Below are 14029 nucleotides of genomic sequence, written 5' to 3' on the forward strand. Positions count from 1 at the left end.
TAATCAAATGAGTTAGTGGGGTTGGAAAAGTCTTATTTGCCCTTTGAGAGAATAGAAAGAGAGTTTGCATGCAAGGTTATTCATGTAATTTGATAATTATAACAAATAAAATTTGTAAAGATTTATTTTTATAAAATAAAATACAAGTTCAAAAATTATAAAATTTATACCATAAAATAACTTGTATTTTTAGAGACTTTATAAAATCATTTTCAAAATTTGTGATCAAAATGCCTTTTAAAAGAAGATTTTTCCAAAGCTTAGAATATTCCTTATAAATCAAAAATAAAGAAATTAAATAAACTCTTGCTTTGAAAAATCATATACTACCCAAAACAAATTTATAATGCAGAAATTTTCACTCACACAAACGTACAATCATTGAATATATTTTCATTTGACTTAATATTATACCAAATTCACAAATAATATTACATAAAATGCCGGTCGTAACATCCTCTCCCCCTTAAGGGATTCTGTCCCCAGAATCTAAGAGAACAGATGAGGATACCGGGAACGCATATCAGACTCTAACTCCCAAGTCGACTCTTCGACCTTAGGGTTCTTCCAAAGTACTTTTACTAACTTTACTGACTTATTTCTAAGACTCTTTACTTGCCAGTCGAGTATTTTAACCGGTTGCTCCACAAATGACAGGTCTGCCTGAATTTCTACGGGTTCATATTCTATCACATGGCTAGTGTCAGGATTATATTTCTTAAGTAACGACACATGGTACACGTTATGCACATACCGATACTGAGGTGGTAAGGCCAACTCGTAGGCCACCTTTCCTACTTGACTCAAAATCTCAAAAGGACCTATGTATCTAGGTGCTAACTTCCCTTTCTTGCCATATCTCATCAACCCTTTCCTAGGTGACACCTTTAGCAATACAGCTTCGCCAATTTGGAATTGAACATCCTTACGCGCTGGATCCGCATACTTCCTTTGTCTATCTTGAGCAGCAAGCAACCTTTTCTGAATTAACTTGACTGAGTCATGCAACTGTTGTACCAATTCTGAGCCGAGAATTCTTCCTTCTCCTACTTCATCCCAACTTGTTGGTGATCTACATTTTCGCCCGTACAAAGCTTCATATGGTGGCATGCCGATACTGGAATGATAGCTGTTGTTATATGAGAATTCAATCAATGGCAGGTGGTCGTCCCAACTTCCTGCAAAATCGATTGCACAACTGCGCAACATGTCTTCGATTGTTTGAATCGTCCTTTCGCTCTGACCATCAGTCTGCGGGTGATACGCCGTGCTCATATTCAACTTCGTGCCAAGACATTCCTGGAATTGCTTCCAGAATCTCGAGTTAAATCGGGGATCTCTGTCTGAAACTATTGATACGGGTACTCCATGCCTTAATACGATTTCGTGCACATACAGATGAACCAACTTGTCCAGTGACGACTTCTCATTTATTGGAAGGAAATGCGCCGACTTCGTAAGACGATCAATTATAACCCATATTGCGTCATGTCCGGATTTTGTTCGCGGTAGTCCTACTATAAAGTCCATAACGATATTTTCCCATTTCCATTCTGGAATCTTCAGGGGCTGAATTAATCCGCTTGGTCGTTGATGTTCTGCCTTTACTTTCTGACAAGTATAACACTTCGCAACCCATTCTGCCACGTCTTGCTTCATATTTGGCCACCAAAAGTTCTTCTTTAAGTCTTGATACATCTTGGTGCTTCCCGGGTGGATTGAAAATTTCGAATGGTGGGCTTCATGGAGGATCTTATTCTTTAATTTAGGTACATGAGGAATCCATATTCTGGATGAAAACCTTAGTATTCCTTGCTCATCCCTTTTAGTATTAATCTCTTCTCCAGATAACTAATTTTTCTCTTTTTCCATTACTTCCTCTTGACACTTCTTTATCTTTTCCATTAGTGTTGACTGAAAGGTCATTGCACGACAAACTTCTTTGACTTTCCCATAAGCACAAAGTTCCAATTCAAATTTTCCGATTTCTTCAGATAACTCTTTTGATGTTATCATCATATTCAATCTCTCCTTCCGACTCAGCGCATCGGCCACTATGTTCGCCTTTCCAGGATGGTAATTTATCGAACAGTCATAGTCCTTGATCAATTCCAGCCATCTCCTCTGCCTCATATTGAGCTCTTTCTGAGTAAAAATGTACTTTAAACTCTTGTGATCCGTGTAGATTTCACACTTCTCTCCATAGAGATAGTGTCTCCAAATCTTGAGTGCGAACACTATGGCGGCTAGTTCCAAGTCATGCGTCGGATACTTTAACTCGTGCGGCTTCAACTGTCTTGACGCATATGCTATTACCTTACTGTGTTGCATCAACACACAACCCAAACCCTTATGTGAAGCGTCGCTGAATATTACAAAATTCCCTTGATCATCTGGAAGTACCAACACCGGAGCTGTTACCAACTTCTGTTTTAACTCTTGAAAGCTATTTTCACATTCTGCACTCCATTCAAACTTTTGATTCTTTCTAGTTAACTTGGTCAATGGCGTGGCGATCTTCGAGAAATCCTTGACGAATCTTCTATAGTATCCGGCCAATCCTAGAAAACTTCGCACTTCCGTAGGAGTCTTTGGCCTCTCCCAACTCATAACTGCCTCAATCTTTGCCGGATCCACTTTAACTCCCTCATTTCCAATAACATGCCCCAAAAATTGAACTTCCTTTAACCAAAACTCACATTTGGTAAACTTGGCATACAACTTCTCTTGTCGGAGTATCTCCAATGCTATCCAGAGGTGCTGCTTATGTTCTTCTTCCGACTTAGAATAAATAAGGATGTCATCAATAAATACCACGACAAATTTATCCAAATACTTCTTAAATACTCGATTCATCAGATCCATAAATGCGGCCGGAGCGTTGGTCAATCCAAACGGCATTACTAGGAATTCATAATGCCCATATCTGGTCCTAAATGCGGTCTTGGGAATATCTTCTTCCTTGATCTTTAATTGATGGTATCCCGATCTCAAATCAATCTTCGAAAAGCATTTTGCTCCCTTTAACTGATCAAAAAGGTCATCTATCCTTGGTAGCGGGTAGCGGTTCTTGATCGTTACTTTATTCAACTCCCGGTAATCTATGCATAGATGCATACTCCCATCTTTCTTCTTCACAAAGAGAACAGGTGCTCCCCATGGCGACGTACTTGGTCGTATCACTCCCTTATCCAATAATTCTTGTAGCTGGCTCGCCAACTCTTTCATTTCTGCTGGTGCCATCCTATACGGAGCCTTTGAAACTGGTTCCGTGCCTGGAGCAAGGTTGATCTCGAACTCAATTTGTCGATCTGGTGGTAAGCCTGGTAGTTCGTCGGGAAACACATCGGGGAACTCATTAACTACAGGAATATCTTCCATGCTGGGGCTGCCTCTCTCTGAATCCACTACATATGCTAGGAACGACTCACAACCTTTTCTAAGTAACTTCTTAGCCTGAATAATTGTAAGAAATAGTTGCCCTTGCCTCTGCCCCTTAAATACTACCTTCTCTCCACTCTTCGTCTTTAAATACACTCTCTTGGTCTTACAATTTATCTGAGCGCTATTCTCTCCTAACCAATCCATTCCTAAAATTATATCAAACTCTCCCAGCTTGAAGAGTATCAAGTCGGCTGAGAACTTATATCCCGAAATATCAATCTCACATTTTGGACAAAATTGATTCACAGGAATCTTCTCTTGGTTCGCAATTACCACATTTACTACCTCACTCATAACCGTTTTATCACATTGGAGCTTATCAACAAAAGATTCTGATATGAAAGATCTTGTTGCTCCCGAATCAATCAATACTTTAGCTTTGACATTATTGAGTAAAAGTGTACCTGCTATCACCTCAGAATTCTGAACAGCATCTTTAATCTTTAGATCAAATGTCCTTGCTGTTGCTTGCGGGGTTGGTGCGGGTGGTGGAGGTAACGCCAATACCTCAGCTGGCATGCTTGTACTGGTACTTGCCATGTTCATCAGAGCTCTGACTGGTCCTGTTGCCTTACACTCCCTAGCCATGTGTCCAGTCTTCCCACACTTGTAACACGTAACTCCTGGCTTCGGCATCTTGCACTCGTTTGCCAAATGTCCCTTCTGATTGCACCTATAACAGGTCATACTCAGCTTATTGCATACTCCGGGGTGCCTTCTTCCACAGTGCTTGCATTCTGGCCTCTGGAACCTGTTTTCTCCAACTTACCCTTGGCTTGCCTGATTGTTCCCTTTTGATTCTTGCCTTTTGCCCAAATTTCCCTTCCTTTGAAAATTTTCGCCCTTCTGGAAACCAATCCTCTTTACATTCCGATCTTGCGAACTTCCAGCTTCAGACTTTTCTCCATAAAATGGAACCTTCCTCTTCTTGTTATCCCTCTCTTTCCTTGACTGCATCCCATTATTCTCAATCAGAGCAGCTTTCTGTACTACTCCCGCATAAGTTTCAAGCTCAAACATAGCCACCCTATCTCTGATCCAAGGCTCCAATCCTTGCTGAAATTTCTTTGCTTTTTCCTCCTCAGTGCTGGTATACTTTGTCACAAACCTTGACAACTCAGTGAACTTCTTCTCATACTCCAATACAGTCATGTTCCCTTGCTTCAACTCAAGAAATTTTAGCTCCATCTGATCCTGCATGTACTTAGGGTAATACTTGTCCAGAAATAACTTTTTAAATCTCTCCCAAGAAACCTGCTGAGTGACTTCCATAGCTTTTACTGATTCCCACCAATAGATGACTTCTTCCTTCAAGAAGTAAGTGGCATATGGCGTCTTCTGATCATCTCCTAACTGTACCAACTCAAAAGCCCTTTCCATCTCCTTGATCCAGGTGTTTGCTATCACTGGATCAGTGGTATCATGAAATACAGGTGGATTCACATTCTGGAAAGCTTTGAAAGTGACAATTTGTCTAGGTGGTACTGGTGGTTCAGGTGGTTGGTGTGGCTCACGGTTATCTTGGTTTTCAATTCGTTGTTGAAGGGTTAGTTGTTATTGAGCTATAGCATTGGTTTGCTGTTGCAAGGTTTCCAGTAGTCGAAGAATATTTGGGTCTGTGGTGAAGGTGGTTGTTGGGTTCTTCTTTTTGGGAGGCATGATCCTGAAATAAGAGTTGTGTCATAACAAATATGAATGATAAAATGATTCGAGGGTATCGCATGGCATTCTCATTTACATATGGGGTCAAGTTTCCAAATTAAGCAGATATGATGATAAAAACATAAAATAACAATTGAGAGCAAATGGAATAATAGCACATAATTATTGAAATTTTTAAAGGTCACAGTACATAGGATTGGGACATAGTCTGATTCTAGGAATAACAGGCTTATTTAAAGGAAAGACGGAAACAACTGGGGATTCCATAGAGTCTGATAGTACAACAACATGAAAGGTAAATGGAAAGAACTAAGGCTCCACTCCATCTGAACGGGGCTTGGTAGTCTTTTCCTCTCGAAGCGTCTTCACAATGCTCTGGAGCTCATCCGCCACCATCTGAATGACATACTGGCTGGTACGGTCCCGGTGTGCTGGCATCTCCTCAAGCTTAGTGTTGACGTACTGAACCAAGGTCTCAAGTCTCGCAATCATCTGCTCCTTGGGCTTCCCTTCGTAGTTTCGGCTGTCCGGATACACGTTCTTCAGTCGGTCTATCAGTCGGTCGTACTTGCCCTGAAGCATGTCGAACTCGCGCCTCAACTCAGCATACACGGAGAAAGCAATAGTGTCGTCCGACCCAGAGGATGACGAGGAATGCGCCCTTTGCTGACAACCAATAAGAGGAGTATTAATAATAATTTACTTAACCTACTCTCTCGCATAATATCTATAACCTACACACAAATCCTATAACCTATTTGGGCTGTCCAGGGACTCTAAACCGTAGCTCTGATACCAAAACCTGTCACACCCCCAACTTAAATAGCGAAATAAATATAGCTATTACATCTTTTTAATGAAGAATACACAACCAAAATCCAAGATCTTACAGTTTAGGGTTTGGAACAGCCCAACACTACCAACTATTACATCTGATTACAAATACCGAGTCCTCACACAACTATTATTACTTATTCTACCTGAGCTCGAACATAAGCATCAGCATCACAGGTCTTACGGGCAGTCTGCTTGAATCTAACCATAGCTTCTAGCTGTAATATAAGGGTAAAGCAAGAAGTGAGCCAAAAGCTCAACAAGTGCTAATAGTACAACGCAAAACATAAATCGAGATATACCTTTAGGAATGACAATGGAAAGACATAATCAATGATAACGAGAGATAAAACTTATATGAGTTGGCATCATTTTCCTTGCATCAAAACAAATTTTAAAAATCATTCTTAATCAAAATCATTTTATGACGCTACGGATTACAGCCGGTGATCAGCCGCGAAGTAATCCCGAACCTCGCTGGGTTCTAAAACATTATTGGGAATCCCTAGGCAACTTTTAAGCCTAATATAAGTGTGGAAAGGACTCGCGTCTCAGTCCAGATCCACCATTCAAAGAAAACATTTATCCCCCTTTGGGACTGAAAAATCCACATTTTAATCATTTTAAAAACTGATGCCGATTTATGACAAAATCTCGTTCGACTGTAATCATTTTTATCAAGGGATTATAGATCAACTTGAAATACTGGAAATATGACACTAAATCTCAGGGCCATGATCCACTAGACTTTACTATATTAGGGTAATTGAGAGGTTTCCATAAACAAGAACTTTGACAAGGAAATTGAGCAAGGCTATTGGATAATATGAAAGAGTAATGCCAAACTAGGCTTAAAGCAATGGTTGTAGACAAGGTATAGGTATTAGAACATCAAGAAGATAAGCATCACTGGTTCCAATAGGATAGAGGTGTTAAAATATAAATAAAGTGATCATCAGCTCAAGATATAACAGGGTATCAAGCTTTTAGGGTAAGGATAGGGTTATCAAACAATCATGAATGAATTTAAGAAATGATTGGCTTTTAGGTATCAAGATAAAGTTTCTATCGAGGTTATTTCAAGAGTTGAATCAAAGCATCAGGGTGCAATATCAAGATTTCTCAGGGATCAATAGCATGATAATCAAAAGGATCAATAAGGTATTATAACAAATCTCTATTTTATCATGGCATTAAACTATCATGAAAGACTTTTGAACTACTTGCAATACGTACTCGAGGGTTCATGGCATCTCTATGTAACTCAAAGATAAACAAAAGATACGCTTGATTTAAATATATCAAAATGACTCAGGATAATTGCATCGATATATATATGAACTGTTTACAGTAAATACGAAGGTCAAGTTGAATCACTTGCCTTGAGATAGACTGGTCTGGTCTGACTGGTAGGAGCAACAACTGGAGCTTCACTCGACTTTTATGGCAAGTTTTCCCTCGTCTCGAGATCCTACATAAATAATAATAATCCTCATTATAATATATTCTTACCATCTTAACCTATTTACAACCCGAAATTAAACATGGATGGCACTTAGGCCTATACACACTTAATTCATATCCACCATTATATTTTCAAATGTACACACGTAGCCACATAATCACATATCGTATATTAATACCAAATAACATCATATACACCATAATGCCACACTAGGCTTGGATGATCTCGACTCACCACTTAAGTCACTTGGTCGCTAACTAAACAAAGTCTTCAAATTTGGGCTTCCTAACTCAATGTGCCTTTCCTAAATTATCCAAAACCTATTGACCCTCACTTGTGCCTTTTTCTCTACTGACCTTATACTATCTTACAACTATGGTGGTTGACCTAATACTCACTTCTAAGTATTCTAAAACTATGCGATAAGTGAAAGTGCTCACTGGTGCAAATTTCAGAATGGTAACTAAGGTTTCTTGAGTGCATTAGACACTCTTAAACTACAAGTTTTTCTTCAAAATTTTTACACAAGACTCTCCTGACCTAAGGGCATCTCACAAGCTTGATGTGGCTCAAAGGCCTGGCTTGGGCCTTCTTGGGCCTAAGCTAAAAGTCCAAGGTTCCCCTGTTTTTTTCTGGGCAGAAAATGTCCTGACTTGAATTAACTTGTGACACATGGTTCTAGCTCATATCCTATGAACTATGGTTGGAAAAACTTCTCTGACATACCCTCTAACTAAGGCCCAATTGGGCCTAATGAGGGCCAACCCATGACATGGCCAAATCTCCCTATTTCTAAGTTGCAACAAAACTGTCCCCTGCTGGACAGATTTTGTTATTCTACTTGTGCACCTAACCAAATGACATGCAAACCTCCAACCAACTCCTAAAACCTATTATATACTCCCCATACTAACTTCTGGTAGCTTGGGCCTCAAAGTGCACATCAATGACATGGTCAAAACTCACTCTAAACCTCAGGGTATTAAACTGATTTTTCTGCAGAAACTATAACTCTCATTTTTCCAAGGTTTTGACTTGACAACTCAACTAACAAAAACTCAATACTTAAACCAAGACTTATACATGGTAATCTACTGAACTAACTCCTTTATTCTCAAAATAACATTGGGTGAGATCATCCATGCCTAAAAACAACAACATGCAACTAAATATATAACATGCAACTCATGGAAAGCACATAACAAGATTTCGGCTAGGCATAAAGTTGTAAATGCTTGCAAAATCGACTTGCACCTAATACTTATCCTTAATAATTATGAAATATAACTCCTTTTAAGTATTAATAAGAAATTCATCATGGAAACAATCTATTTAAGCACATCTATTTCGAATTTTATAGATAACAACATGATTTCGAAAAGAATAGCATGCAAAATATGGTTGATCATCATTTTAATGTCTTAAAACTAGCATGCATGGCTAAACATAAATTTATAATGAGATTTCAGTAGCATGCAAAGGATTTTAAAGCATGATATCTCCATAAAACACTTAGTTAGCACATATACATAATATATCTCATAGAGAGCTCTTGAATTCACAAGAATCAAGAGTTTCTCTTTGGAGATCACACAAAACTACACATGCAACCATGAAACTTCATCTTCCAAATCATAAAACTCTTGGGAAGTATATAAAATAAATGTAGGTGAAAGAATTACACTAGGGAAGATGAGAAATGGAATGAAAAATGGAAGGGAGTGGGGGAAATGGGGTTCGGCCGAGAGCAAAAGGGAGGGAGGGGAAGAGAGAAATTTTTGTGGTGTGTTGGAGTGTGAAATGATAAATGACTTCTCTCCACTTTGATTTGTTTGTTTTATGCTATTTGGTTGACAAGTAATGAGTGGAAGTGAGAACTTACAAAAATGTCCCTTGGCTAAAGTTAGGCCATTTTGCATGCAAGGCTAAGGTAGTAATTTGGTAATAATCAAATGAGTTAGTGGGGTTGGAAAAGTCTTATTTGCCCTTTGAGAGAATAGAAAGAGAGTTTGCATGCAAGGTTATTCATGTAATTTGATAATTATAACAAATAAAATTTGTAAAGATTTATTTTTATAAAATAAAATACAAGTTCAAAAATTATAAAATTTATACCATAAAATAACTTGTATTTTTAGAGACTTTATAAAATCATTTTCAAAATTTGTGATCAAAATGCCTTTTAAAAGAAGATTTTTCCAAAGCTTAGAATATTCCTTATAAATCAAAAATAAAGAAATTAAATAAACTCTTGCTTTGAAAAATCATATACTACCCAAAGCAAATTTATAATGCAGAAATTTTCACTCACACAAACGTACAATCATTGAATATATTTTCATTTGACTTAATATTATACCAAATTCACAAATAATATTACATAAAATGCCGGTCGTAACATTTATGACATGTTTTTCTAGGAGCATTAGGAACAGGCTTAAAATCATTACTTTTATTTACACCTTCATTTCCGTTCCTATTTTTCCTAGGTGACTTTATCTTGTTTACATTCTTAACATCTTTCAGCTTATACTTAAGTTGCTTCTTTATCATTAAGCCTAAGTTAACTCCAGTTGGCTTTTCCTGTGTTAGTTTGTCAGAAGTTAATTCCTCTTTAACTTCTGATTTCTCAGTTTCAGACTTTCAGCTACAAACTTAACAGGTTTTACCTTTGGCTTTTGTTTAACAACTATAGGCTTAATTTCTACAGTTCTTTTATCATTCTTGTCATCTCCATAACCTAAGCCCTCTTTCCAATTTCCACTATTTAACAAATTCTGAGTTGTTCTGCCAGAGTTAGTCCAAGTCCTGATAATCTCTCTTTCCTTTTCTAACTCAGGTTTTAGAGATTCATTCATTTTAAGTACTTCATCCCTAACATAGAAAGCATCATCTCTATCTTTCTGAGTTTGATGGAACATGACTAACTCTTTTTCTAAATAATCATTCCTCTTTTTACAGGCAAGATTTACAGAAGTTAATCTTTCACATGTTAAAGTTTGATCTCTATAACTAATGAACATGGTTTTAAGATATATTCTCAACTCATTAATGTCATCAGTATGAAAGGCATAAGTAGTTTGAGGTACCTTTAACTCAGCAGCTTTAGAACTGCTATCAGCATTTGCCATCAAGGCATAGTTCACCTCACTTTCAGAATCTGAAGTGTCTGTCCAGCTTTTCTTCTTTGTGACAAGAGCGTTGCCTTTGTCACTCTTCACTTTCTTACAATCAGGAGATATGTGGCCTTTCTCACCACAGTTGTAGCATTTAACATTTGTGTAATCTCCTCTGTCAGACTTCCCTCCTTTGCCTTCAGATTTTCTGAAACTCTTCTTATCAGAACTTGCACCTTTCCTGGAAAACTTCTTTCCCTTCCTGAACTTTCTGTATGCAATCCTTGTGATTCCTTTCACCATAAGAGCACACAGCTTCATCATCTCTTCATCAGCATCCATCTCAGGCAAGCTTTCAGTTCTAAGTCATCATCACTATCAGAACTTGATGACTCAGTATCAGAATTTGTGATGAGCGCTTTTCCCTTGCCTTTCCTTGAGGTAGCTGCTTTGGGGGATTCTTCCTCAGCTTTAAGAGCAACTGTCCATGACTTTCCTCCTTTCCACTTGCTTCTTTATTCCATCTCAAGTTCATGAGTCTTGAGCATCCCATAAATTTCATCAAGAGTTGTTTCTTCAAGATTATAGTTGTCTCTTATAATTGTGACCTTCAAATCCCAACTTTCAGGAAGAGCTAACATGAATTTAAGGTTTGAATCTTCAAGATCATACTCCTTATCAACTAGTGACAAATCATTCAAGAGTTTGACGAATCTGTCATATAAATCAGTCAATGACTCATTAGGCTTTAAGTCAAAGTGTTCATACTCTTGAGTGAGTATAGTCTTCATGTTCTTCTTAATCGAATCAGTTCCCTGGCATCTTATCTCCAAGGCATCCCATATCTCCTTTGCAGTCTTGCAGTTAATTACCCTGTTTGACATTACATTATCAATGGCACTATGCAGCAAGTGTCGTATCTTAGCATCCTTAGCAATTGATGCGATATCTTCAGCAGTGTAATCACTCTTCTCCTTTGGTATAGATTTTGCTGTTTCACCTCCAACTGCAACATCGAGTTTGGTTGGCTTGTGAGGTCCTTCATTGATTCTGTCAAGATATTCTGGATCTGTAGCTTCCAGAAATATTGTCATCCTCACCTTCCATATGGGATATTCAGATGGTTTCAGTATGGGAACTCTAATAGCCTCATATCGACTATAGATTTGAGTCTTTGGAGGTTCTTCAGTTTTGGTGGGCTTGGTTGGAGTTTCTGCTTCAGACATGATTGTTTTTGGATCTTAAACTGTTTGTGTGTTAACAGATTGGCTCTGATACCACTTGTTAGGTCACACACACTATAGAAGGGGGGTTGAATACAGTGTATAGCACAATCAAATCGAATTCAAAGAACACAAGTAACAGAAAACAAACTTTATTAAACTATGTTATAATGTAGAACTGTCATGTCTCAGTGATGAGCAAAATATCACGAGAGCTGCTAGGGTTACAATGAATATTATTCTCGATAATGATAACACTTATAGTGTAAACCCTATGTCTGTGTTTATATACTACACAGTTACAAGATAATCGCTAATTGATATGGAATATAATTCTGCTTCCTAAAATATATCAATCAGATATCTTTTCTTCCAAGTATTCTATTCTTCATAGAATTCCTTCTTCATGCATATCTCTTCTTGCATTTGTCTTGATCTTCTTTCCTTTCAATCAGCCGCTTTCCTTATCTGAAAGTCTTCTTTAAGTCCTGATATTATCTCCTGATAAATATCTCCTGAACCTTAAGTACTGATAACTTAAGTTCTGTCTTCAGTATAAGTGCTGATATCCAGTTAAGTACTGATTTGTCCTGTTTAAGTAAGATCTGAAAACTAAACACAAATCATATTAGACATGACATTATCAAATATAACTAACATATGCTTTGAATAAATCCTTGAGTCGAAGGGTTTATGTAACATCCGGGAAATATCGTATAATTATTTGTATCAATATATGATTATTAAGTGAATATTATATGAATTTTTGGTGAATTATCTGATGATTGATAATAATATTTGGATGTTTGTATATAATAAAATGTGAGTTGTTAATTTTAATATGTCCAGAATAAAATATAAATAATTAAGGTATTTTTCTGGTAATTTATGCAGTGTTATATGATTTTATAATGATATATGAATTTACAGATTATTTTCTGAATAATTACAAAATTATTTTATAAAGCCGGGAATCGTCAGACTTCAACCGTTTTTACATTTATACAACCCGAAACTCTTCCAAAAACTCCTTCCTAACCTAATCTGGTAATTCCGGATATTTTCCGTGTTTTGACTTTTTCAATCCGGATTACGGTTTGACCCGTGCGCGACCCGGCGCAAGATTTTCGATACGATAACTATTTTGATAAATCAACAACACCCGTATTCTCGAGAGACGGGATATTGTTACATTATTTTCATATATGGTGTTTTATCCTATTAAATTGTATCATTTTTTTAGTTACTTAGCGGCCAAGTAATCTATTTTTGGATCATTTTGTAGTTACTTAGCGGATAAGTAACTAATTTATCGATCCCAAACGATCCAGAACGAACCAATATTTAGTAAATATAAATAGCCTATTTCTTATTTCATTTATTTCGTTTATTCATTTGCAACCAGTTAAAATACCGTAAATACAGAGAAAAACCCTAGAAACCGATACGTTCTTGAGAATCAAACGCATGAACGAGGACGTTACCGAACTCCGATTCAAGCGTGCAACATATCAAAACGAAGCTCTCGAAAAACTCTACCTTAATCCACCATCTATTTTCCCCAGAAATCAAGGTATTTTTCTGATTTAATTATTCAAATTCGAATTATTTATGAATTAAAATAAGAATTTTTGTTCTTAATGTTGTTTGTATGATTTGATGCCATAATCATGTAGATAATTTTGTCCTGGTCATTTTGGTATATTATATGTTGAATTTGGAGTTCAATAACATATAGAAAAGCGAGTTTGATTTTCAAAATAATAAAATTAGGGTTTATAGGTTTGAATGTTCTTAATTGATTTTTAGGCGTTTTTGATTCAAGGGTTATTACTGTAAATTGATTGCATCAGCTTATAGATCGTGAAATGAAAAATCTTTTGGTACCGGTTTGAAGGCCAAATGATTCCGGGATCGACCTCACCGGAAAATGGCAGGAAGGTCACCGGAAAAGTTTAAGCCGTTTTTCCGGCTTGTTCAGGAGATGTTTGTAAGATGTGCTTCTACGATCGTGTTCCTGTGAACGTCAGGATCATTTGCCATCAATTTGAGGCCGTTCTGGGTAGTTATTCAGTGGCCGAAAAAGCTCGGGGTCGCCGTTAATGGCGACCGCCGGCGAGAAGGCGGGGAAGACGACAATTATGCGGTTTCGCCCCCATAGTTTGCAATGATTTGTATTTCGGTCCCTGGGATTTTCAAAAATCACAAAAATAAGATTTACGTTTTAAAAATCTATAAAAACAGGATTTGTGTTTTAATTATTTTCAAAAATTGTATTTCTTTTT

The sequence above is a fragment of the Apium graveolens genome, chromosome 3 (assembly GCF_009905375.1).
Source record: "Apium graveolens cultivar Ventura chromosome 3, ASM990537v1, whole genome shotgun sequence".
Taxonomy (NCBI): Eukaryota; Viridiplantae; Streptophyta; class Magnoliopsida; order Apiales; family Apiaceae; genus Apium; species Apium graveolens.